The 23,612-nt window shown below is 44.9% G+C and overlaps 1 long non-coding RNA gene across 3 annotated transcripts in view; it reads left to right on the plus strand.

Moving 5' to 3' along the window:
• The first annotated feature begins 2,869 nt into the window (after positions 1–2,869).
• LOC129382757 (uncharacterized) overlaps positions 2,870–23,612 on the plus strand; it is a 29,871-nt gene continuing 9,128 nt past the window's right edge. For 2 of the 3 annotated variants that reach the window (XR_008610813.1, XR_008610814.1), the window contains exon 1: positions 2,870–2,964. This is a non-coding gene — a long non-coding RNA (uncharacterized lncRNA). Of the gene's footprint in view, positions 2,965–5,137; positions 5,578–23,612 lie in introns of those variants that run through there. The other variant, XR_008610815.2, reaches the window with a different exon arrangement.

Below are 23,612 nucleotides of genomic sequence, written 5' to 3' on the forward strand. Positions count from 1 at the left end.
CTGAGTACATGTAGAAAACGATTTTCTGATGCCATGCCGCAAACTCCTTCTAGTCAAGGTCTGCTGAAGGAATTCAGTATTGCATTTCAAAATTTATATGCTTAGTCTGTTTATTATATGTAAATTTGAAATAAATTAGAGTGTTTCTTCTTCATGACGTTCCATTGTTCCTTTTGAATTTTACCGCGACTCGGCGGCCCTTAAGCTGCAAGGCAACTTTGCAGATAAAAGTGAAGCACGAACTATATATACTGGAAACAGTGCATGATACCTAGCGTACCCCCGTAGAAAGGCATTTAGTCTCTTATAATTAAGAACCAAAAGTTGCTTTAGTTGAAGTGTATGTATCATAGAGACAACCCTGTGAAAGTTTATAGATCTCCCATCCCAAGCACTACACTCTACAGTGTCTAACCTGCAGGAATGGCAGCGGAAAATAGACTAATAACACAATGTACACATCGATATCTGTTTGATCTGTGATTATGGTTCCGTAAGTTAAAACTTCCTAAACATACCTTCGTTTTTCGCTGAGATAGCCCCTGAACTTGGTCTGGGATGTTTTGGCGAAGTTGGGTGGCATTACTCTAAAGTAAAGTGCTTTGACCGACGAAGGTCGCGCGCAAGGCTGCTTTGTTGTTCGCCTATTACTACAGGCCATGCCTATTTGAGTTTAAATATAGCGATTTTGCACTTGAGATGAACAGTATCCGGGTTCATACAAGGCATATGGTTGCGGAGTTTCCTTCCCTGAGAAGATGAATAATTCCCGAGAGCACAACAGCGCAAGTTCTTAAGGTGGTTTCAAGAAGAAAATATACTAATGCCACAAATGTCGCCTGTACAGGGCTCCTGGTACTCAATTATGGAATCGTCATGGACACGCGAATGATATGTAGGACAATTTACCAGGATGTTCGGTATGTGGGCATTGTACGGCCCAATAGAAAAGAAAACAGAATTTAGCGAATCAAGATTCGAACATTAGCACAAACCGAATAATAAATAAAGGGGGAAAGAATAAACAATATAGCTTGGACAAAACTAGAGCAGCCTTAACCTACTTTAATCTTACAGAGCAACCTTTAGTGTTTGAATATGTTCAGATGGCGATATAATAATATAAATATAATTTGCATCGACGCTTGTTTACTGTGCAGATTGTTTCCTTACAGTGGAGCCTCGGTAATACAATCGTGAAATAAAATCGCTTTACTATTCCCGCGCCCATGCATGTGTGCTTGTAAACTAAATAATTGTGCGACGCATATGGTGGTTTGTACGTCACATATAACACGTCTTTGACCCCGATATGCGCTGTAGAGGAAAAAGCGAGGCTTCGGCGCACCACCTGCCTTTTCGTCGCGCATTTGCCAATGAGCTCTCTATAAATAATAGGGGATTATTAGAGTTCACAAGGCTCTGTGGTATAAAAACAACGGGGTTCCCATCCGGCAAAAGATGCCGCCCATATATACGCCAAGATTGGCATCTATTGCTCGCTTGATACGCCTCATCTCGCGAAAGGTTGAAAACGTAATCTTCCTGATTCTGGTAAATACGACACTCAAGCATTTCACGTGTGAACAGGAGGCCAAACTTTCGTTCCCCGATCTTCGTGCCTTTCCGAAGGCGGCACACCAGGGTTCACTGGTACACAAGAGAGTTTTCTCAATTCATAGAAAATGTTTTTGAAAGAGAACTCATGTAATAAAGCTGGTTTGGTTAGGAAGAGGTGTTACGAAGAAAAAACAACAACGCTCGCTTCATATAAACACAAAATGGCCAAATAGTTGTTAGAAATCCCGAAAAGAGTTCTCCCCTCTGCATAGCAAAAAAGCAAGATCTACTCGAGCTATCACGAACGCCACACTCAATCTAGAAACTGGCGAGTATTGAATATAAAGAGGTAGGAGACCGCATGGGAAGCCTGGACTTATCAATTTTAGTTAATTCACTATATATAAGGAGACAGCAAAATCTTAGCGACATGCTGCAAGTTTTACTGAACCACCTTTCTTTGTCGTAAATTCGACTTTCGAATTACACGAACATATTCGTTCTAACTTGCTTTCTCCTTTGATTGCAATTGTTCAATACATTTCATTTAGAGAAGGCGGAAAAAGGTTGTGGTGGAAGGAGGGAAGGTTTTTTCACAATCTGTCGAAATTTTCAAGACATCTTAGTAACAATACGTACGTTTTCCTATGCTGCCACTTCACATCTTTATTTCATCTCCATCCAAAGAAGGTGCACCTGATTTTCCAACTCTGTCAACGAGAAAACTTTGCCAGCAAAATTCGAGAGTTTGCGTAAGTAGAAATGTTCGGTGATAATGTAACAAGTGCATCCACAGACGATATCGTCACTGGGCCACGTCACTGTAAATAAGATTTGATGCGTAATTATATGAAGCTTCTGGCCAATGACTTGTCGGTTTTCCTGTGCAAGGACAGACCAATAAATTAATTGAACGAAACACGCCGTATAAACGACACAGCACAGCACAGCCGAAAATTGCAGCATTTTCTTTACGGAATACGTTCGCCTCCATCGATTCAACATAAATCGTACGGCCGAAATGTTGAGCCATTTAGCATGCAATTTTTCGTGTGTCCCTTCGTTTGTTCTACTAATGTACCGGACCTACAGAAGCATTTCTTGAATTATATATATATATATATATATATATATATATATCGTCTCCTGTGTAAATACGATCGTGGATGACCGATGCTTATGATAAAGGTCGGCCGCAAAGGTAAAAACTAACCTATGAATTTGGGAAAGGACGGTGGAGATCAGCAGCTTGCGCCAGAATGTCAGGTCCAATTATCATGCTAGGTTGGTCGCTCACTACAGTCTGTTGTGAATCAGAGGGTACTGGAGAGAGCGATTGAATTTCGGCGTCGAGAGCCGATATCTTGGGATCGTCGACAGGCAAGATGTAAAGACATGCCTCTGGTAACTATTTGAGTCGAACAGTTGAACCTTAGGAGATTCCGCCATGTCTGATTGTCTGTTTAATATTGTGTCTATTGTGTTTGTTATTGTGTTTATTAATGCGCTTGTGTCTCGTCCTTGTTACTTTGTGGTTGCATGTGTTTGTGCTGTTACAACTTTTTTAAGTCTAATGCACCGTAAACCCCGGGAACTGCATCGCCTATAGTTTTCCGGAATCGGGCCTCGGGGCTGCATCGGTGACTGTGGGCGAAGAGCTGGTGGCGAACGGGACTGGCGACACCGGAATGACGATGAGGGACTCTTGCATGCGTCCCGAGCATCATTGTTTGGCTTTTGCGGTTGAAATGGAGGCTGGTAACAACGCTGGCTCATTTCGCGGGAACTTGCTGCACTCTCTTTGTTCCCTCGGTGACGAGGGACAACGCCTACGCTCGCCACAGGAACGGCGACAAAACGCTGCGCTGTAGAAACAATCCTGATTCCGCTGAACAACCGCCTCAAAAATACTAGCAAGAAATGCACATGCGCTGACCCACAATGCATCATATGAGATGCAAAAGCCGGTTATAAATTTACATTGTGTCCAAAGGAAAAGCAGCGAGAAATAGTCTGGTTACTCTTTTAGAATGTTGTGTCAATGGTTTGCTATTGCCTTTTGTGTTTTGATCATGCACCTTCTATAAGCTTGTTGGTCAGCGCTTGTGGATGTTTTTCTTCATGTTCACGCAAATTTCTGAAGCGTTAGTGTTGCAACCCAGCGAACATTTCTACATTGGAGAAGGGTTCTCATGTGGTTGTTTCGGCCACTTCATCTGTTTTATGATCTACTTGTTTCATCAAGATTACGTTTTATCAGATATTGGTTATGCGCTTGTGTTCAAATTTGATGATTTTTACCACACCTTAGTTGGACGTCAGCACCAGTTTCGTAATCTCGTCTTTCCACCGTTGCTTTAGGTAACGGTTTATCTCCCTTCGTTGTGAACCCACTTTTTCAAGAACTGGCTTTTGAATAAAGCCTGCACGTGTCACCCTAACCACCCCATATGATGCACACCCAGATGACATTTAGCGTCTCCCTGCTTGATAAACTACAACACATTAGGCGTTCAATCAAAGCCCCTAAACCAATGTACGCCCACGTAATTTTCATCGCTAGTTCTTAATTTCGCTAATAATATGGGGTTGAAAGAGCAAAGCACTATTTGCTGTTTGTCCAAGAAGCCTAAAAACACAATGACAAAGAAAAGTGCATGCTTAATGCTTTACCGCCACCATCCGCGCTCCGTTCTATGCAAGTTTCATTGTCTAGCCTGCTGAGGATGAGTCTGGCGGGGTTTGGGGCTCGGTGAGTCAAAGAGAGTCCGAAGTTCATGAATCCAGGAATTCGACTGAAACCACCAAAGCTTGATGATCACTATTCTGTTCTCTAGCGACGCTCGCTTGGTTCGCGATCCCGTGGTTTGATTGGCCCATCAGTCACTATTGGGTTCTCGAGAAATACATTCCTCGTGACTCTCGAAAACAAGGAACGCAACCAGCAACGGGCATCGCGCGTCCACATGTAAAGCCCAAGAATCTTCTTATTTTTCACGTAAATGTCCTTAGACTGAAGAGGAAGCAATTCGTAATCTTCGAAAATTATCATTAATTGCTAAAGGATTTTAAGTATGTAACAATTTATATTTTCTACTTTACGGCTGTGTAATATCATCTTATAAGGCGTGTTTCGTTCAATTAATTTATTGGTCTGTCCTTGCACAGCAAAACCGACAAGTCATTGGCCAGAAGCTTCGAATATTTACGAAGCAAATCGTATTTACAGTGACGTGGCCCAGTGATGATATCGTCTGTGCATGCACTTGTTACATTATCACCGAACATTTCTACTTACGCAAACTCTCGAATTTTGTTGGCAAAGTTTTCTCGTTGACAGAGTTGGAAAATCAGGTGCACCTTCTTTGGATGGAGATGAAATAAAGATGTGAAGTGGCAGCATAGGATAACGTACGTATTGTTACTAAGATGTGGTGAAGAAGTATTCAAAAAGTACCAAGCGCAAGAGCAGACGACATTGCGGCCGGCCTCAACAAGAGGAAAAGAAAGACGAGAGAGGCTCGTGCAGCGCATGAGAAAGGGGCTCGCGCAACGGAGATCGTTGGAACGCCGGCACGACTAGGGCCGCCGGGCTTACGGAACCCACATCTACCGGTGAGGTTCACCTGACCGAGCGTCCGTCTTCGGGACAGGGAACGCCTCGGGTCGTTGCACGGCACGAGACCCCGGAACGGCCTGCTGCAGCCTCGAACCCGCATCTGCGCGCGAGGTTCGGGAGAGCGAGCGACCGTCGTCAAGACGAGGAGCGCCTCGGGTCGTTGCCTTGCACGAGGCCTCAGGCGGGCCTGCCGGCATCTTGGAACCCGCTTCTACGCGCGAGGTTCGGGTGACCGGGCGACCGAGTGGCCTGTTCTCGTCTACGGAGCTGTGGGCCGTCCACCTTTTCCTGCCCCGTGCTGCTGCGTCTGCTCTACCACGCCGGTCATCACTCGACGAGCGGGTGTTCCACTTCAAGAACTCTACGCCTCACCACACTCCGGACTTAACCGCAACCTCGTGAGACTACATTTTTTCCATTTACGAACAACCTTGTATGTGTGGGTCTAGTAAGATATTCTTCGTGTTTACGTGCCGTCAAATATAATTGTGTGTTTGCTCATCATGCACCGTCTCCTCCATCTTCCTCCCGTCACACGCTTTGCAACGTGACGGTCTTAACAACATCACATATCTGGCGTCCACGACAGGACTGCTCTCACGCTATAGAGAAGGGCAGCACATTGCATATGCGTGTCTGACGGGTGAGGATGGAGACAGACAAGCTTACGGCAATTGGAAAAGAACTGGGGTTGACTGGCCAGGCACTGAAACAATGGGTAGACGCGCACGCGAAAGGGAAGCGCGTGAAGCACGTCTGGCTGAACGCAATGCAGCGAAAGAAGCTGATGCCGAAGCGCTAGCTAGATTAAAGGCAGAAAGGGAAGTGCTCGAGCTCAAGTTAAAGTTGAGGGAGTTAGATGCGACAGCGGGTAGCATGACTGCTGGGCAGCTTACAGAGAGTGTGCACGCAGGTACTACCGAGAGCTACCAAAGTCCGCACAAGCTAATCCCAGCATTTAATGAAGAACGCGATGAGTTGGATGCATACATTCAACGATTTGAGCGCGTCGCAACGAGCCAGGGCTGGCCACAAGACAAATGGGCCCTATCGCTAAGCCTCTGTTTGACAGGCGTAGCTCTAAGTGTTGTCGGCAGAATGGCACCGGATCATGCCATGGACTATGCGAGACTAAAACAGACGCTTTTGCAACGCTTCAGGTTCACGGAGGAAGGCTACCGAAGGAAGTTTCGGTCGGCGAAACCCGATAATTCCGAAACTGGTAGACAGTTTGCCGGTCGTCTATTGGGGTATTTTGATCACTGGCAACAAATGGCCAATACGGATCGGACATATGATGCTCTGCGGGACAAGATTGTCTCAGAACAGTTCCTGATGACTTGCCATGAGAAACTGGCAGTCTTTTTGAGAGAAAGGAATTGTCAGGGGCTTGACAAGCTAGCGGAAGCTACTGATCACTACCTGGAGGCGCAAGGGTTAGTCAACCTTGGCAAAGGTAAAAACGAGGGAGAACCTTGCAAGCCACCAGCTCAAGCTCGAACTCCTGAGCGACAAGAAGAGAAGGAAAGACCACGCTGCTTTCTTTGTGGTAAACGCGGTCACAGAGCTGCTGATTGCTGGACCAATACGAAGGGTCCAAATACAAATACATCTGTCTGCGGAAAGTGCCGCCGCACTGGGCATAAGACAGGTGACTGCCCCAAAAAACCGAACAGTACCGAGAAGGCTTCGTGCTCGATGCAGCAAGTAGACATGTCCAAAGCAGTAACCGAAGAGAAGCAGACCTTGCGTCGAGTTCCCGGAAGGTCGGAACGCGGGAGGACGCAGACGCATAAACGAGATGAAAAGTCTATGCCTACTGCCGAAGGTGTGCTTGAAGGACATCCCGCTACTGTCTTGCAAGATAAGGGATGCGACTCTATTATTGTCAAAAGGTCCCTCGTACCAGACAGCAAGCTGACAGGAAAAATTTCCTCGGTCTGTCCTCTGGATAGAAAATTGTTGAAGCTACCTGAAGCAACCGTGGAGATCGCGTCACCGTTCTTCACAGGCAAGACTAGGGTTTTATGCATGGACAATCCTTTATATGATATTGTCCTGGGAAATTTGAAAGGTGTACGAAATGCCTCCAATCCTGACAATGAATGGAGAAGACATCTTTATACACCGAGCGCTGCGGATGAATCATTTAGAGCAGAAGGTGGAAATTGTTCTACAACTGAATCCATCTCTGCTGACACTTTATCATCGGCTGCTAGAGAAACCAAGGACAAGTCGGAAGTGGCAGCGACAACCAAACAGACAAGATCAGGTTCGCATTCGTTACCAGTACCAGCTATAAACCCCCTAGACATCAGCCCAATCGACTTGAAAAGCAGGCAAAGAGAGGACAGCAGTCTACGTAAATGCTTTGAAGCAGTGGACAAAGAGATGAAGACGAGGTTCGCCGACGTCCAATTCTTTGTAAAGGAGGGAATTCTTTACCGAAAGTACACAATGCGGTCAAAGAAACAAATGGAACAGCTTGTCGTGCCCAGAAGCCTTCGTCATTTTGGGATGAAAACGGCTCACGAAGGGATCCTTGCCGGACATCAAGGAATAAAGCGAACCACAGATCGTGTGAGCGAAGAGTTCTACTGGCCTGGATTCCAATCAGACATCACGCGATTTGTTAAATCGTGCGATACGTGCCAGGGGACTTTTCCCAAACATTTAATAGGTCGAGTACCATTGGGAAATACTCCCGTCATTGATACCCCGTTTAAGAGAGTTGCCATTGACATTGTGGGACCATTAACTCCCATGTCAGAGAAAGGGAATAAGTACGTTCTGACAATGGTCGATATGGCAACGCGGTATCCTGACGCTGTGGCACTGCCTAGCATTGAAACAGAAAAAATAGCTGAGGCACTTCTGGAGATGTTCTCTCGTGTGGGAGTCCCACAGGAGATAATCAGTGACAGAGGCACATCATTCTCGTCACGCCTGATGAAGGAGCTACTCCATATCAACAACTCCATATCATCCGATGGCAAATGGCCTTGTGGAGAGGTTCAACGGCACCCTTAAACAAATGATAAGACGAATGTGTCAAGAGAGCCCGAAAAAATGGGACCGGTACTTGGCACCCTTGCTTTTTGCTTATCGCGAAGTCCCTCAGTCAAGCCTGGGTTTTTCACCCTTCGACGTGTTGTATGGCCGTTATGTCAGAGGACCCATGGCGATATTGAAAGAATTATGGACAGGTGATCATATTGATGATGACGCAAAAACTTCATACGGGTATGTAGTTGAGCTACTGAAGCGTCTTGACGTCACTTGTCGTTTGGCCAAGAAGGAGCTTCAAAAAGCAAAACTTTTACAGAAGAAACACTACGACCGGAAGGCCAGACCACGTCATTTAGCTGTTGGAGACAAGGTTTTGCTACTGCTACCTTCGGACAACAACAAATTGATTCTTACGTGGAAAGGGCCATTCACTGTACTTGAGAGGAGAAATGACGTCGATTACGTTATTGACCTCGGCACAAGGGCGACACTGTTCCACATAAATTTACTGAAGAAGTATGAGGAACGACCCCTTATTTCACCGCCATTAACGAAAGTGTCAGCTGCTTGTCAGACTGATGACACCGAAAATGATCATGCCTACCGTTTGAAGGAAAAGAATCGGCGGCCGACGGGAATCTATCGGCACCGCTCTCTCATGGGGTTTTAAACATGGTGTTTCAAAAGCATGAACTTCAAACCGGTGTAGCTTTAATGTCGAGCAATATTTGCTGCCATGTTAGTTTTGTGGATTTTTGTTTTCACCTTATATCGTGGTGTTGTGACTCGTCAATGTTGTCATCATGCCGAGTGTGCGGTGCTCGAAACTTCAGTGTTGCAGTAATTCTTCTGTGTACCCATACATACCGAGTGTGCGGTGCTCGGCACTGTAGTGCTGTGGTAATTTTTATGTGTACTCATACGTACCGAGTGTGCGGTGCTCGGAACCGTGATGCAGTGGTAATGCTTTTGCGGTGCGTGTGTGCTACGGTGGACCAATGGATATCAAGTACCCTTAAGTTCTTTGAACGAAAGAACTTTCATAAGTAGGGGGTGATTGAAAATTTCGACAGATTTTGAAAACACCTTACCCTCCTTCCACCACAACCTTTTTCCGCCTTCTCTAAATGAAATGTATTGAACAATTGCAATCAAAGGAGAAAGCAAGTTAGAACGAATATGTTCGTCTAATTCTAAAGTCGAATTTACGACAAAGAAAGGTGGTTCAGTAAAACTTGCAGCATGTCGCTAAGATTTTGCTGTCTCCTTATATATAGTGAATTAACTAAAATTGATAAGTCCAGCCTTCCCATGCGGACACCTACTTCTTTATATTCAATACTCGCCAGTTTCTAGATTGAGTGTGGTGTTCGTGATAGCTCGAGTAGATCTTGCTTTTTTGCTATGCAGAGGGGAGAACTCTTTTCGGGATTTCTAACAACCATTTGGCCATCTTGTGTTGATATGAAGCGAGCGTTGTTTTTATTTCATAACACCTTTCCTAACCAAACCAGCTTTATTACATGAGTTCTTTTTCAAAAACATTTTCTCTGAATTAAGAAAACTCTCTTGTGTACCAGTGAACCCTGGTGTGCCGCCTTCGGAAAGGCACGGAGATCGGGGAACGAAAGTTTGGCCTCCTGTTGACACGTGAAATGCTTGAGTGTCGTATTTACCAGAATCAGGAAGATTACGTTTTCAACCTTTCGCGAGATGAGGCGTATCAAGCGAGCAATACCACAGAGCCTTATACCACAGAGCCTTGTGAACTCTAATAATCCCCTATTATTTATACAGAGCTCATTGGCAAATGCGCGACGAAAAGGCAGGTGGTGCGCCGAAGCCTCGCTTTTTCCTCTACAGCGCATATCGGGGTCAAAGACGTGTTGTATGTGACGTACAAACCGCCATATGTGTCGCACAATTATTTAGTTTACAAGCACACATGCATCGGCGCGGGAATAGTAAAGCGATTTTATTTCACGATTGTATTACCGAGGCTCCACTGTAAGGAAACAATCTGCACAGTAAACAAGCGTCGATGCAAATTATATTTATATTATTATATCGCCATCTGAACATATTCAAACACTAAAGGTTGCTCTGTAAGATTAAAGTAGGTTAAGGCTGCTCTATTTTTGTCCAAGCTATATTGTTTATTCTTTCCCCCTTTATTTATTATTCGGTTTGTGCTAATGTTCGAATCTTGATTCGCTAAATTCTGTTTTCTTTTCTATTGGGCCGTACAATGCCCACATACCGAACATCCTGGTAAATTGTCCTACATATCATTCGCGTGTCCATGAAGATTCCATAATTGATTACCAGGAGCCCTGTACAGGCGACATTTGTGGCATTAGTATATTTTCTTTTTGAAACCACCTTAAGAACTTGCGCTGTTGTGCTCTCGGGAATTATTCATCTTCTCAGGAAAGGAAACTCCGCAACCATATGCCTTGTATGAACCCGGATACTGTTCATCTCAAGTGCAAAATCGCTGTATTTAAACTCAAATAGGCATGGCCTCTAGTAATAGGCGAACAACAAAGCAGCCTTGCGCGCGACCTTCGTCGGTCAAAGCACTTTACTTTAGAGTAATGCCACCCAACTTCACCAAAACATCCCAGACCAAGTTCAGGGGGCTATCTCAGCGAAAAACGAAGGCATGTTTAGGAAGTTTTAACTTATGGAACCATAATCACAGATCAAACAGATATTGATGTGTACATCGTGTTATTAGTCTATTTTCCGCTGCCATTCCTGCAGGTTAGCCACTGTAGAGTGTAGTGCTTGGGATGGGAGATCTATAAACTTTCATAGCGTTGTCTGTATGATACATACGCTTCAACTAAAGAACCTTTTCGTTCTTAATTATAAGAGACTGAATGCCTTTCTACGGGGGTACGCTAGGTATCTTGCACTGTTTCCAGTATTTACAGTTCGTGCTTCACTTTCATCTGCAAATTTGGCTTGCAGCTTAAGGGCCGCCGAGTCGTGGTAAAATTCAAAAGTAACAATGCGACGTCATGAGGAAGAAACACGCCAATTTATTTCAAATTTACATATAATAAACAGACTAAGCATATAAATTTTGAATTGCAATACTGAATTCCTTCAGCAGACCTTGCCTAGAAGGAGTTTGCGGCATGGCATCAGAAAATCGTTTTCTACATGTACCCAGCTTGTTTTAATGATGAACTTGAGTTGGTTTGCTCATTCATTTGTGGCAATAATGCTAAAATTGATTTTCATGCTTTAAAACTTAGTAAACCATTCTATAAGGTCCTGCAGAAAAAAGTAATTATAAAGCCAAGAAAACGTGGCCATTACGCGCGGTTTTATTCTTGGATTGCAACACACCTGAATAAGCGCGAACAATTTATGTATGGAGGGGGGGGCAGCACTGGTATGGTCGTCTGATCACTCCTGGATTTTTGATGGGCTTTTTTGTTTTAATATATGTTATTGATAACTTTACTTGACAGTTCGCAAATTTAATATTTCTGGGGCAAGATTTTTGTGTTTTTTACAATCTCTGACTCAGAAGTAACCGTTTACGTGAAGAATTGAAGACGTTCCTCAAGTGTCATCCCGATAGCCAACTCGTTATTGCACTTGGGTGGCTCTTCGAAGAGAAATGTCTCGGACTAACACCGCATTTGAATATATCATCATCATCATCATCATCATCAGCCTAGTTACGCCCACTGCAGGGCAAAGGCCTCTCCCATACTTCTCCAACTACCCCGGTCATGTACTAATTGTGGCCATGTTGTCCCTGCAAACGTCTTAATGTCATCTGCCCACCTAACTTTCTGCCGCCCCCTGCTACGCTTCCCTTCTTTTGGAATCCAGTCCGTAGCTCTTAGTGACCATCGGTTATCTTCCCTCCTCATTACATGTCCGGCCCATGCCCATTTCTTTTTCTTGATTTCAACTAAGATGTCGTTTACCCGCGTTTGTTGCCTCACCCAATCTGCTCTTTTCTTATCCCTTAACGTTACACCCATCATTCTTCTTTCCATAGCTCGTTGCGTCGTTCTCAATTTCAGCAGAACCCTTTTCGTAAGCCTCCAGGTTTCTACCCCATATGTGAGTACTGGTAACACACAGCTGTTGTACACTTTCCTTTTGAGGGATACTGGCAACCTACTGTTCATGATTTGAGAATGCCTGCCAAACGCACCCCAACCCATTCTTATTCTTCTGGTTATTTCAGTCTCATGATCCGGATCCGTGGTCACTACCTGCCCTAAGTAGATGTATTCCCTTACCACTTCCAGTGTTTCGCTACCTATCGTAAACTGCTGTTCTCTTCCGAGACTGTTAAACAGTACTTTAGTTTTCTGCAGATTAATTTTCAGACCCACCCTTCTGCTTTGCCTCTCCAGGTCAGTGAGCATGCATTGCAATTGGTCTCCTGAGTTACTAAGCAAGGCAATATCATCAGCGAATCGCAAGTTGCTAAGGTATTCTCCATCAACTTTTATCCCCAATTCTTCCCACTCCAGGCCTCTGAATACCTCCTGTAAACATGCTGTGAATAGCATTGGAGATATCGTATCTCCCTGTCTGACGCCTTTCTTTATAGGGATTTTGTTGCTTTCTTTGTGGAGGACTACGGTGGCTGTGCAGCCGCTATAGATATCTTCCAGTATTTTTACATATGGCTCATCTACACCCTGATTCCGTAATGCCTCCATGACTGCTGAGGTTTCGACTGAATCAAACGCTTTCTCGTAATCAATGAAAGCTATATATAAGGGTTGGTTATATTCTGCACATTTCTCTATCACTTGATTGATAGTGTGAATATGGTCTATTGTTGAGTAGCCTTTACGGAATCCTGCCTGGTCCTTTGGTTGACAGAAGTCTAAGGTGTTCCTGATTCTATTTGCGATTACCTTAGTAAATACTTTGTAGGCAACGGACAGTAAGCTGATCGGTCTATAATTTTTCAAGTCTTTGGCGTCCCCTTTCTTATGGATTAGGATTATGTTAGCGTTCTTCCAAGATTCCGGTACGCTCGAGGTTATGAGGCATTGCGTATACAGGGTGGCCAGTTTCTCTAGAACAATCTGACTACCATCCTTCAACAAATCTGCTGTTACCTGATCCTCCCCAGCTGCCTTCCCCCTTTGCATAGCTCCTAAGGCTTTCTTTACTTCTTCTGGCGTTACCTGTGGGATTTCGAATTCCTCTAGGCTATTCTCTCTTCCACTATCGTCGTGGGTGCCACTGGTACTGTATAAATCTCTATAGAACTCCTCAGCCACTTGAACTATCTCGTCCATATTAGTAACGATATTGCCGGCTTTGTCTCTTAACGCACACATCTGATTCTTGCCTACTCCTAGTTTCTTCTTCACTGTTTTTAGGCTTCCTCCGTTCCTGAGAGCCTGTTCAATTCTATCCATATTATAGTTCCCGATGTCCGCTGTCTTACGCTTGTTGATTAACTTAGAAAGTTCTGCCAGTTCTATTCTAGTTGTAGGATTAGAGGCTTTCATACATTGGCGTTTCTTGATCAGATCTTTCGTCTCCTGCGATAGCTTACTGGTTTCCTGTCTAACGGCGTTACCACCGACTTCTATTGCGCACTCCTTAATGATGCCCATGAGATTGTCGTTCATTGCTTCAACACTAAGGTCCTCTTCCTGAGTTAAAGCCGAATACCTGTTCTGTAGTTTGATCCGGAATTCCTCTAGTTTCCCTCTTACCGCTAACTCATTGATTGGCTTCTTGTGTACCAGTTTCTTTCGTTCCCTCCTCAAGTCTAGGCTAATTCGAGTTCTTACCATCCTGTGGTCACTGCAGCGTACCTTGCCGAGCACGTCTACATCTTGAATGATGCCAGGGTTCGCGCAGAGTATGAAGTCGATTTCATTTCTAGTCTCACCATTCGGGCTCCTCCACGTCCACTTTCGGCTAACCCGCTTGCGGAAAAAGGTATTCATTATACGCATATTATTCTGTTCTGCAAACTCTACTAATAATTCTCCTCTGCTATTCCTAGAGCCTATGCCATATTCCCCCACTGACTTGTCTCCAGCCTGCTTCTTGCCTACCCTGGCATTGAAGTCGCCCATCAGTATAGTGTATTTTGTTTTGACTTTACCCATCGCCGATTCTACGTCTTCATAAAAGCTTTCGACTTCCTGGTCATCATGACTAGATGTAGGAGCGTAGACCTGTACAACCTTCATTTTGTACCTCTTATTAAGTTTCACAACAAGACCTGCCACCCTCTCGTTAATGCTATAGAATTCCTGTATGTTACCAGCTATTTCCTTATTAATCAGGAATCCGACTCCTAGTTCTCGTCTCTCCGCTAAGCCCCGGTAACACAGTACATGCCCGCTTTTTAGCACTGTATATGCTTCTTTTGTCCTCCTAACCTCACTGAGCCCTATTATATCCCATTTACTACCATCTAATTCCTCCAATAACACTGCTAGACTCGCCTCACTAGATAGCGTTCTAACGTTAAACGTTGCCAGGTTCAGATTCCAATGGCGGCCTGTCCGGAGCCAGGTATTCTTAGCACCCTCTGCAGCGTCACAGATCTGACCGCCGCCGTGGTCAGTTGCTTCGCGGCTGCTGGGGACTGAGGGCCGGGGTTCGATTGTTGTATTCATATAGGAGGTTGTGGCCAAGTACTGCACCAGGGTGGCCAATCCTGCTCTGGTGAGAGAGTGCGTTACCGGTTCTGGTCACCGGGATCAGGCCGCACTCCAGGCCTGTTTGTGCAATTTTCTCAACACACGGTTTTTTTTTTGTATTTTCCGGTGGAGAATAGCGCGGCACCGGGATTTGAATCACGGTCCTCTTGCACTGGAGACGGATACTCTACCGTCCCCGTAGGAGTTAAATTAAAAATTAATTTATGGGGTTTTACGTGACAAAACCACTTTCTGATTATGCACGCCGTAGTGGAGGACTCCGAAAATTTCGACCACCTGGGGTTCTTTAACGTGCACCTAATTCTAAGTACACGGGTGTTTTCGCATTTCGCCCCCATCGAAATGCGGCCGCCGTGGTCGGGGTCCGATCCCGCGACCTCGTGCTCAGCAGTCTAACACCATAACCACTGAGCAACCACGGCGGGTCCCGCAGGAGTTGTACGCCTCATTTAACCTACAGTGGTGCCCTACTTGGTCAGTCAAGGTGGACCAATCTGAGCTCGGTTATACCGCACGGATGGCACTCGGCTAGAGAACCTGGTATTTATGACCTGCACATGTGAGTGTGAGGCCATACATATTTGAAGATATATATCTTTTTTTTTTTTTAGGAGGGTTCCCGTACAGTGATAAAATAAAGGAAAATACATTAAAAGAAAGAAAAAAAAAGAAAGAAAAAGGGGCAAAAAAAGAAAAGGAACATAACAGGTGATTTGAACTCGTGACCCTTCGATGTTGCCCGGAAAGATAGCTCAGTCGGTTGGTTCGTCAGGCCCCAGGCTACTTTCAAGCGCCACAGCTCCTGCTCCGAGCCTCACACTTACGTGGAAAGAGACTCATGTTGTCCGCGATAGTAGTTGGAAGGCATACTTTCTAGGAAAAATGGCCGCTCAAGGAGAAGAGCGAACTCGAGCGGCTTTAGAGGCAAGGAATATATATTGTTTGTTAAATAGGTGGTCCTCTAAACCTACGCATACTTGGAGCTGGATATGTATGTGCGTGAAAAGCATTCAGATGGTTGTAATGAACAAGAAAACAAAATACCGAGCCAACAAAGCGATTACGGCGGTATGCGACATTAAACGATGATGTATGAGCGCATGTCAAAGTATGTCAAAATATGGCAGGCCTGTCAAGGTACTGCAATAGCTCATGTACACTACAGACCAATCTCAGAAAAAAATTGGTAATATGTCTGTCAAGCAGATCATGAGTGCAATGGACATCCGTTTAGAAGAACGTTTAGGCGGACGTGGAAATTGCTTTTAGAAATGACAAGTTTACATTATCATCATCATCATCATCATCAGCCTAGTTACGCCCACTGCAGGGCAAAGGCCTCTCCCATACTTCTCCAACTACCCCGGTCATGTACTAATTGTGGCCATGTTGTCCCTGCAAACGTCTTAATGTCATCTGCCCACCTAACTCTCTGCCGCCCCCTGCTACGCTTCCCTTCTCTTGGAATCCAGTCCGTAGCTCTTAGTGACCATCGGTTATCTTCCCTCCTCATTACATGTCCGGCCCATGCCCATTTCTTTTTCTTGATTTCAACTAAGATGTCGTTTACCCGCGTTTGTTGCCTCACCCAATCTGCTCTTTTCTTATCCCTTAACGTTACACCCATCATTCTTCTTTCCATAGCTCGTTGCGTCGTTCTCAATTTCAGCAGAACCCTTTTCGTAAGCCTCCAGGTTTCTGCCCCATATGTGAGTACTGGTAACACACAGCTGTTGTACACTTTCCTTTTGAGGGATAGTGGCAACCTACTGTTCATGATTTGAGAATGCCTGCCAAACGCACCCCAACCCATTCTTATTCTTCTGGTTATTTCAGTCTCATGATCCGGATCCGTGGTCACTACCTGCCCTAAGTAGATGTATTCCCTTACCACTTCCAGTGTTTCGCTACCTATCGTAAACTGCTGTTCTCTTCCGAGACTGTTAAACAGTACTTTAGTTTTCTGCAGATTAATTTTCAGACCCACCCTTCTGCTTTGCCTCTCCAGGTCAGTGAGCATGCATTGCAATTGGTCTCCTGAGTTACTAAGCAAGGCAATATCATCAGCGAATCGCAAGTTGCTAAGGTATTCTCCATCGACTTTTATCCCCAATTCTTCCCACTCCAGGCCTCTGAATACCTCCTGTAAACATGCTGTGAATAGCATTGGAGATATCGTATCTCCCTGTCTGACGCCTTTCTTTATAGGGATTTTGTTGCTTTCTTTGTGGAGGACTACGGTGGCTGTGGAGCCGCTATAGATATCTTCCAGTATTTTTACATATGGCTCATCTACACCCTGATTCCGTAATGCCTCCATGACTGCTGAGGTTTCGACTGAATCAAACGCTTTCTCGTAATCAATGAAAGCTATATATAAGGGTTGGTTATATTCTGCACATTTCTCTATCACTTGATTGATAGTGTGAATATGGTCTATTGTTGAGTAGCCTTTACGGAATCCTGCCTGGTCCTTTGGCTGACAGAAGTCTAAGGTGTTCCTGATTCTATTTGCGATTACCTTAGTAAATACTTTGTAGGCAACGGACAGTAAGCTGATCGGTCTATAATTTTTCAAGTCTTTGGCGTCCCCTTTCTTATGGATTAGGATTATGTTAGCGTTCTTCCAAGATTCCGGTACGCTCGAGGTTATGAGGCATTGCGTATACAGGGTGGCCAGTTTCTCTAGAACAATCTGACCACCATCCTTCAACAAATCTGCTGTTACCTGATCCTCCCCAGCTGCCTTCCCCTTTTGCATAGCTCCTAAGGCTTTCTTTACTTCTTCTGGCGTTACCTGTGGGATTTCGAATTCCTCTAGGCTATTCTCTCTTCCACTATCGTCGTGGGTGCCACTGGTACTGTATAAATCTCTATAGAACTCCTCAGCCACTTGAACTATCTCGTCCATATTAGTAACGATATTGCCGGCTTTGTCTCTTAACGCACACATCTGATTCTTGCCTATTCCTAGTTTCTTCTTCACTGTTTTTAGGCTTCCTCCGTTCCTGAGAGCCTGTTCAATTCTATCCATATTATAGTTCCTGATGTCCGCTGTCTTACGCTTGTTGATTAACTTAGAAAGTTCTGCCAGTTCTATTCTAGCTGTAGGATTAGAGGCTTTCATACATTGGCGTTTCTTGATCAGATCTTTCGTCTCCTGCGATAGCTTACTGGTTTCCTGTCTAACGGCGTTACCACCGACTTCTATTGCGCACTCCTTAATGATGCCCATGAGATTGTCGTTCATTGCTTCAACACTAAGGTCCTCTTCCTGAGTTAAAGCCGAATACCTGTTCTGTAGTTTGATCCGGAATTCCTCTAGTTTCCCTCTTACCGCTAACTCATTGATTGGCTTCTTGTGTACCAGTTTCTTTCGTTCCCTCCTCAAGTCTAGGCTAATTCGAGTTCTTACCATCCTGTGGTCACTGCAGCGTACCTTGCCGAGCACGTCTACATCTTGAATGATGCCAGGGTTCGCGCAGAGTATGAAGTCGATTTCATTTCTAGTCTCACCATTCGGGCTCCTCCACGTCCACTTTCGGCTAACCCGCTTGCGGAAAAAGGTATTCATTATACGCATATTATTCTGTTCTGCAAACTCTACTAATAATTCTCCTCTGCTATTCCTAGAGCCTATGCCATATTCCCCCACTGACTTGTCTCCAGCCTGCTTCTTGCCTACCCTGGCATTGAAGTCGCCCATCAGTATAGTGTATTTTGTTTTGACTTTACCCATCGCCGATTCTACGTCTTCATAAAAGCTTTCGACTTCCTGGTCATCATGACTAGATGTAGGAGCGTAGACCTGAACAACCTTCATTTTGTACCTCTTATTAAGTTTCACAACAAGACATGCCACCCTCTCGTTAATGCTATAGAATTCCTGTATGTTACCAGCTATTTCCTTATTAATCAGGAATCCGACTCCTAGTTCTCGTCTCTCCGCTAGGCCCCGGTAGCACAGTACATGCCCGCTTTTTAGCACTGTATATGCTTCTTTTGTCCTCCTAACCTCACTGAGCCCTATTATATCCCATTTACTACCCTCTAATTCCTCCAATAACACTGCTAGACTCGCCTCACTAGATAGCGTTCTAACGTTAAACGTTGCCAGGTTCAGATTCCAATGGCGGCCTGTCCGGAGCCAGGTATTCTTAGCACCCTCTGCAGCGTCACAGATCTGACCGCCGCCGTGGTCAGTTGCTTCGCGGCTGCTGGGGACTGAGGGCCGGGGTTTGATTGTTGTATTCATATAGGAGGTTGTGGCCAAGTACTGCACCAGGGTGGCCAATCCTGCTCTGGTGAGAGAGTGCGTTACCGGTTCTGGTCACCGGGATCAGGCCGCACTCCAGGCCTGTTTGTGCAATTTTCTCAACACACGTTTTTTTTTTTTTGTATTTTCCGGTGGAGAATAGCGCGGCACCGGGATTTGAATCACGGTCCTCTTGCACTGGAGACGGATACTCTACCGTCCCCGTAGGAGTTAAATTAAAAATTAATTTATGGGGTTTTACGTGACAAAACCACTTTCTGATTATGCACGCCGTAGTGGAGGACTCCGAAAATTTCGACCACCTGGGGTTCTTTAACGTGCACCTAATTCTAAGTACACGGGTGTTTTCGCATTTCGCCCCCATCGAAATGCGGCCGCCGTGGTCGGGGTCCGATTCCGCGACCTCGTGCTCAGCAGTCTAACACCATAACCACTGAGCAACCACGGCGGGTCCCGCAGGAGTTGTACGCCTCATTTAACCTACAGTGGTGCCCTACTTGGTCAGTCAAGGTGGACCAATCTGAGCTCGGTTATACCGCATGGATGGCACTCGGCTAGAGAACCTGGTATTTATGACCTGCACATGTGAGTGTGAGGCCATAAATATTTGAAGATCTATATAAATAAATATATATTTTTTTTTTTAGGAGGGTTCCCGTACAGTGATAAAATAAAGGAAAAGACATTAAAAGAAAGAAAAAAAGAAAAAAAAAAAAAAGAAAGAAAAAGGGGCAGAAAAAAAAGGAACATAACAGGTGATTTGAACTCGTGACCCTTCGATGTTGCCCAGAAAGATAGCTCAGTCGGTTGGTTCGTCAGGTCCCAGGCTACTTTCAAGCGCCACAGCTCCTGCTCCGAGCCTCACACTTACGTGGCTAAAGCCGCTCGAGCCAACTCGAGCGGCTTTAGAGGCTAGGAAAACTGCCTTAAAATATTTAGACTTGAGGGAAAGCTTCGTTAACAAACTATAACACGGCAATCAGCACTCGAATACGACGAGAGAAATTACTGAGACGTGGAAAATTCCCTTGAAAAAAAAAAAAAAAATCTGGTTTGCTAGGCAAATGCTTGTATGTATTGAACCTCTTAAAAGATGAGGGGTGAAATATGCGCTCACCGAGAGGGCATCTTCGGCACGAGACATCCCCAAGGCACCTTACAGAGATGTGGAGAGCTTCGCGGCCGGAACGAAGCTTCCCTTCTCCGCCGGCCAAGAGGGGGAAACGCGCTTTCCGATCGCTCAAGGTTGCGCGGACAAAGCCTAACTCTAGCGTCTAGGAAAAGCTTAACCAGGTGCGATGGCGGCACGCATAGCGTGGGAAGCTAGCCGCCAGAATAACTATACCAAGGACTGCTGCTGATGAGGGCGAAATACCTTCGTGTAATTATAATAACCCTAATAGGACTACTTTCGAAAAAAAAAGGAAACGGCCCAGAGGGCTATACTACGAGAGCTATGACTGATAGTTTTCTCTCTCTCTCTCTCTCTCTATATATATATATATATATATATATATATTCATCTCATCTATGGGATCGCATGCGCGCGCTGTTTCTTTGTCTCTGCGTGTAGTACAGTGAAGAGAGCCAGTTTAAGGGCGGAGAAGAAGAAAGAAGAGAAAAGCAAAAACTGCAGCGCCGTGGTTTTAAAGCGCACCCGTGGTAGAGAAACGGAATGCGATATAAGCGTGCGTAGCCATGATACGCACACGACAAACTGCCTTAAAATATTTAGACTTGAGGGAAAGCTTCGTTAGCAAACGATAGCACGGCAATCAGCACTCGAATATAATTATAACCCTAATACTAATTGTAAATATTCATCTCATCTATGGGATCTAATGCGCGCGCTGTTGCTTTGTCTTTGCGTGTAGTAGTTGAGAGAGCCAGTTTAAGGGCGGAGAAGAAGAAAGAAGAGAAAAGCAAAAACTGCAGCGCCGTGGTTTTAAAGCGCACCCGTGGTAGAGAAACGGAATGCGATATAAGCGTGCGTAGCCATGATACGCACACGACAAACTGCCTTAAAATATTTAGACTTGAGGGAAAGCTTCGTTAGCAAACGATAGCACGGCAATCAGCACTCGAATATAATTATAACCCTAATACTAATTGTAAATATTCATCTCATCTATGGGATCTAATGCGCGCGCTGTTGCTTTGTCTTTGCGTGTAGTAGTTGAGAGAGCCAGTTTAAGGGCGGAGAAGAAGAAAGAAGAGAAAAGCAAAAACTGCAGCGCCGTGGTTTTAAAGCGCACCCGTGGTAGAGAAACGGAATGCGATATAAGCGTGCGTAGCCATGATACGCACACGACAAACTGCCTTAAAATATTTAGACTTGAGGGAAAGCTTCGTTAGCAAACGATAGCACGGCAATCAGCACTCGAATATAATTATAACCCTAATACTAATTGTAAATATTCATCTCATCTATGGGATCTAATGCGCGCGCTGTTGCTTTGTCTCTGCGTGTAGTAGTTGTGAGAGCCAGTTTAAGGGCGGAGTAGTTGGAAGGCATACTTTCTAGGAAAAATGGCCGCTCAAGGAGAAGAGCCAACTCGAGCGGCTTTAGAGGCTAGGAAAACTGCCTTAAAATATTTAGACTTGAGGGAAAGCTTCGTTAACAAACTATAACACGGCAATCAGCACTCGAATACGACGAGAGAAATTACTGAGACGTGGAAAATTCCCTTGAAAAAAAAAAAAAAAATCTGGTTTGCTAGGCAAATGCTTGTATGTATTGAACCTCTTAAAAGATGAGGGGTGAAATATGCGCTCACCGAGAGGGCATCTTCGGCACGAGACATCCCCAAGGCACCTTACAGAGATGTGGAGAGCTTCGCGGCCGGAACGAAGCTTCCCTTCTCCGCCGGCCAAGAGGGGGAAACGCGCTTTCCGATCGCTCAAGGTTGCGCGGACAAAGCCTAACTCTAGCGTCTAGGAAAAGCTTAACCAGGTGCGATGGCGGCACGCATAGCGTGGGAAGCTAGCCGCCAGAATAACTATACCAAGGACTGCTGCTGATGAGGGCGAAATACCTTCGTGTAATTATAATAACCCTAATAGGACTACTTTCGAAAAAAAAAGGAAACGGCCCAGAGGGCTATACTACGAGAGCTATGACTGATAGTTTTCTCTCTCTCTCTCTCTCTATATATATATATATATATATATATATATATTCATCTCATCTATGGGATCGCATGCGCGCGCTGTTTCTTTGTCTCTGCGTGTAGTACAGTGAAGAGAGCCAGTTTAAGGGCGGAGAAGAAGAAAGAAGAGAAAAGCAAAAACTGCAGCGCCGTGGTTTTAAAGCGCACCCGTGGTAGAGAAACGGAATGCGATATAAGCGTGCGTAGCCATGATACGCACACGACAAACTGCCTTAAAATATTTAGACTTGAGGGAAAGCTTCGTTAGCAAACGATAGCACGGCAATCAGCACTCGAATATAATTATAACCCTAATACTAATTGTAAATATTCATCTCATCTATGGGATCTAATGCGCGCGCTGTTGCTTTGTCTTTGCGTGTAGTAGTTGAGAGAGCCAGTTTAAGGGCGGAGAAGAAGAAAGAAGAGAAAAGCAAAAACTGCAGCGCCGTGGTTTTAAAGCGCACCCGTGGTAGAGAAACGGAATGCGATATAAGCGTGCGTAGCCATGATACGCACACGACAAACTGCCTTAAAATATTTAGACTTGAGGGAAAGCTTCGTTAGCAAACGATAGCACGGCAATCAGCACTCGAATATAATTATAACCCTAATACTAATTGTAAATATTCATCTCATCTATGGGATCTAATGCGCGCGCTGTTGCTTTGTCTTTGCGTGTAGTAGTTGAGAGAGCCAGTTTAAGGGCGGAGAAGAAGAAAGAAGAGAAAAGCAAAAACTGCAGCGCCGTGGTTTTAAAGCGCACCCGTGGTAGAGAAACGGAATGCGATATAAGCGTGCGTAGCCATGATACGCACACGACAAACTGCCTTAAAATATTTAGACTTGAGGGAAAGCTTCGTTAGCAAACGATAGCACGGCAATCAGCACTCGAATATAATTATAACCCTAATACTAATTGTAAATATTCATCTCATCTATGGGATCTAATGCGCGCGCTGTTGCTTTGTCTCTGCGTGTAGTAGTTGTGAGAGCCAGTTTAAGGGCGGAGTAGTTGGAAGGCATACTTTCTAGGAAAAATGGCCGCTCAAGGAGAAGAGCCAACTCGAGCGGCTTTAGAGGCTAGGAAAACTGCCTTAAAATATTTAGACTTGAGGGAAAGCTTCGTTAACAAACTATAACACGGCAATCAGCACTCGAATACGACGAGAGAAATTACTGAGACGTGGAAAATTCCCTTGAAAAAAAAAAAAAAATCTGGTTTGCTAGGCAAATGCTTGTATGTATTGAACCTCTTAAAAGATGAGGGGTGAAATATGCGCTCACCGAGAGGGCATCTTCGGCACGAGACATCC

The sequence above is a fragment of the Dermacentor andersoni genome, chromosome 6 (assembly GCF_023375885.2).
Source record: "Dermacentor andersoni chromosome 6, qqDerAnde1_hic_scaffold, whole genome shotgun sequence".
NCBI classification, from domain to species: Eukaryota; Metazoa; Arthropoda; class Arachnida; order Ixodida; family Ixodidae; genus Dermacentor; species Dermacentor andersoni.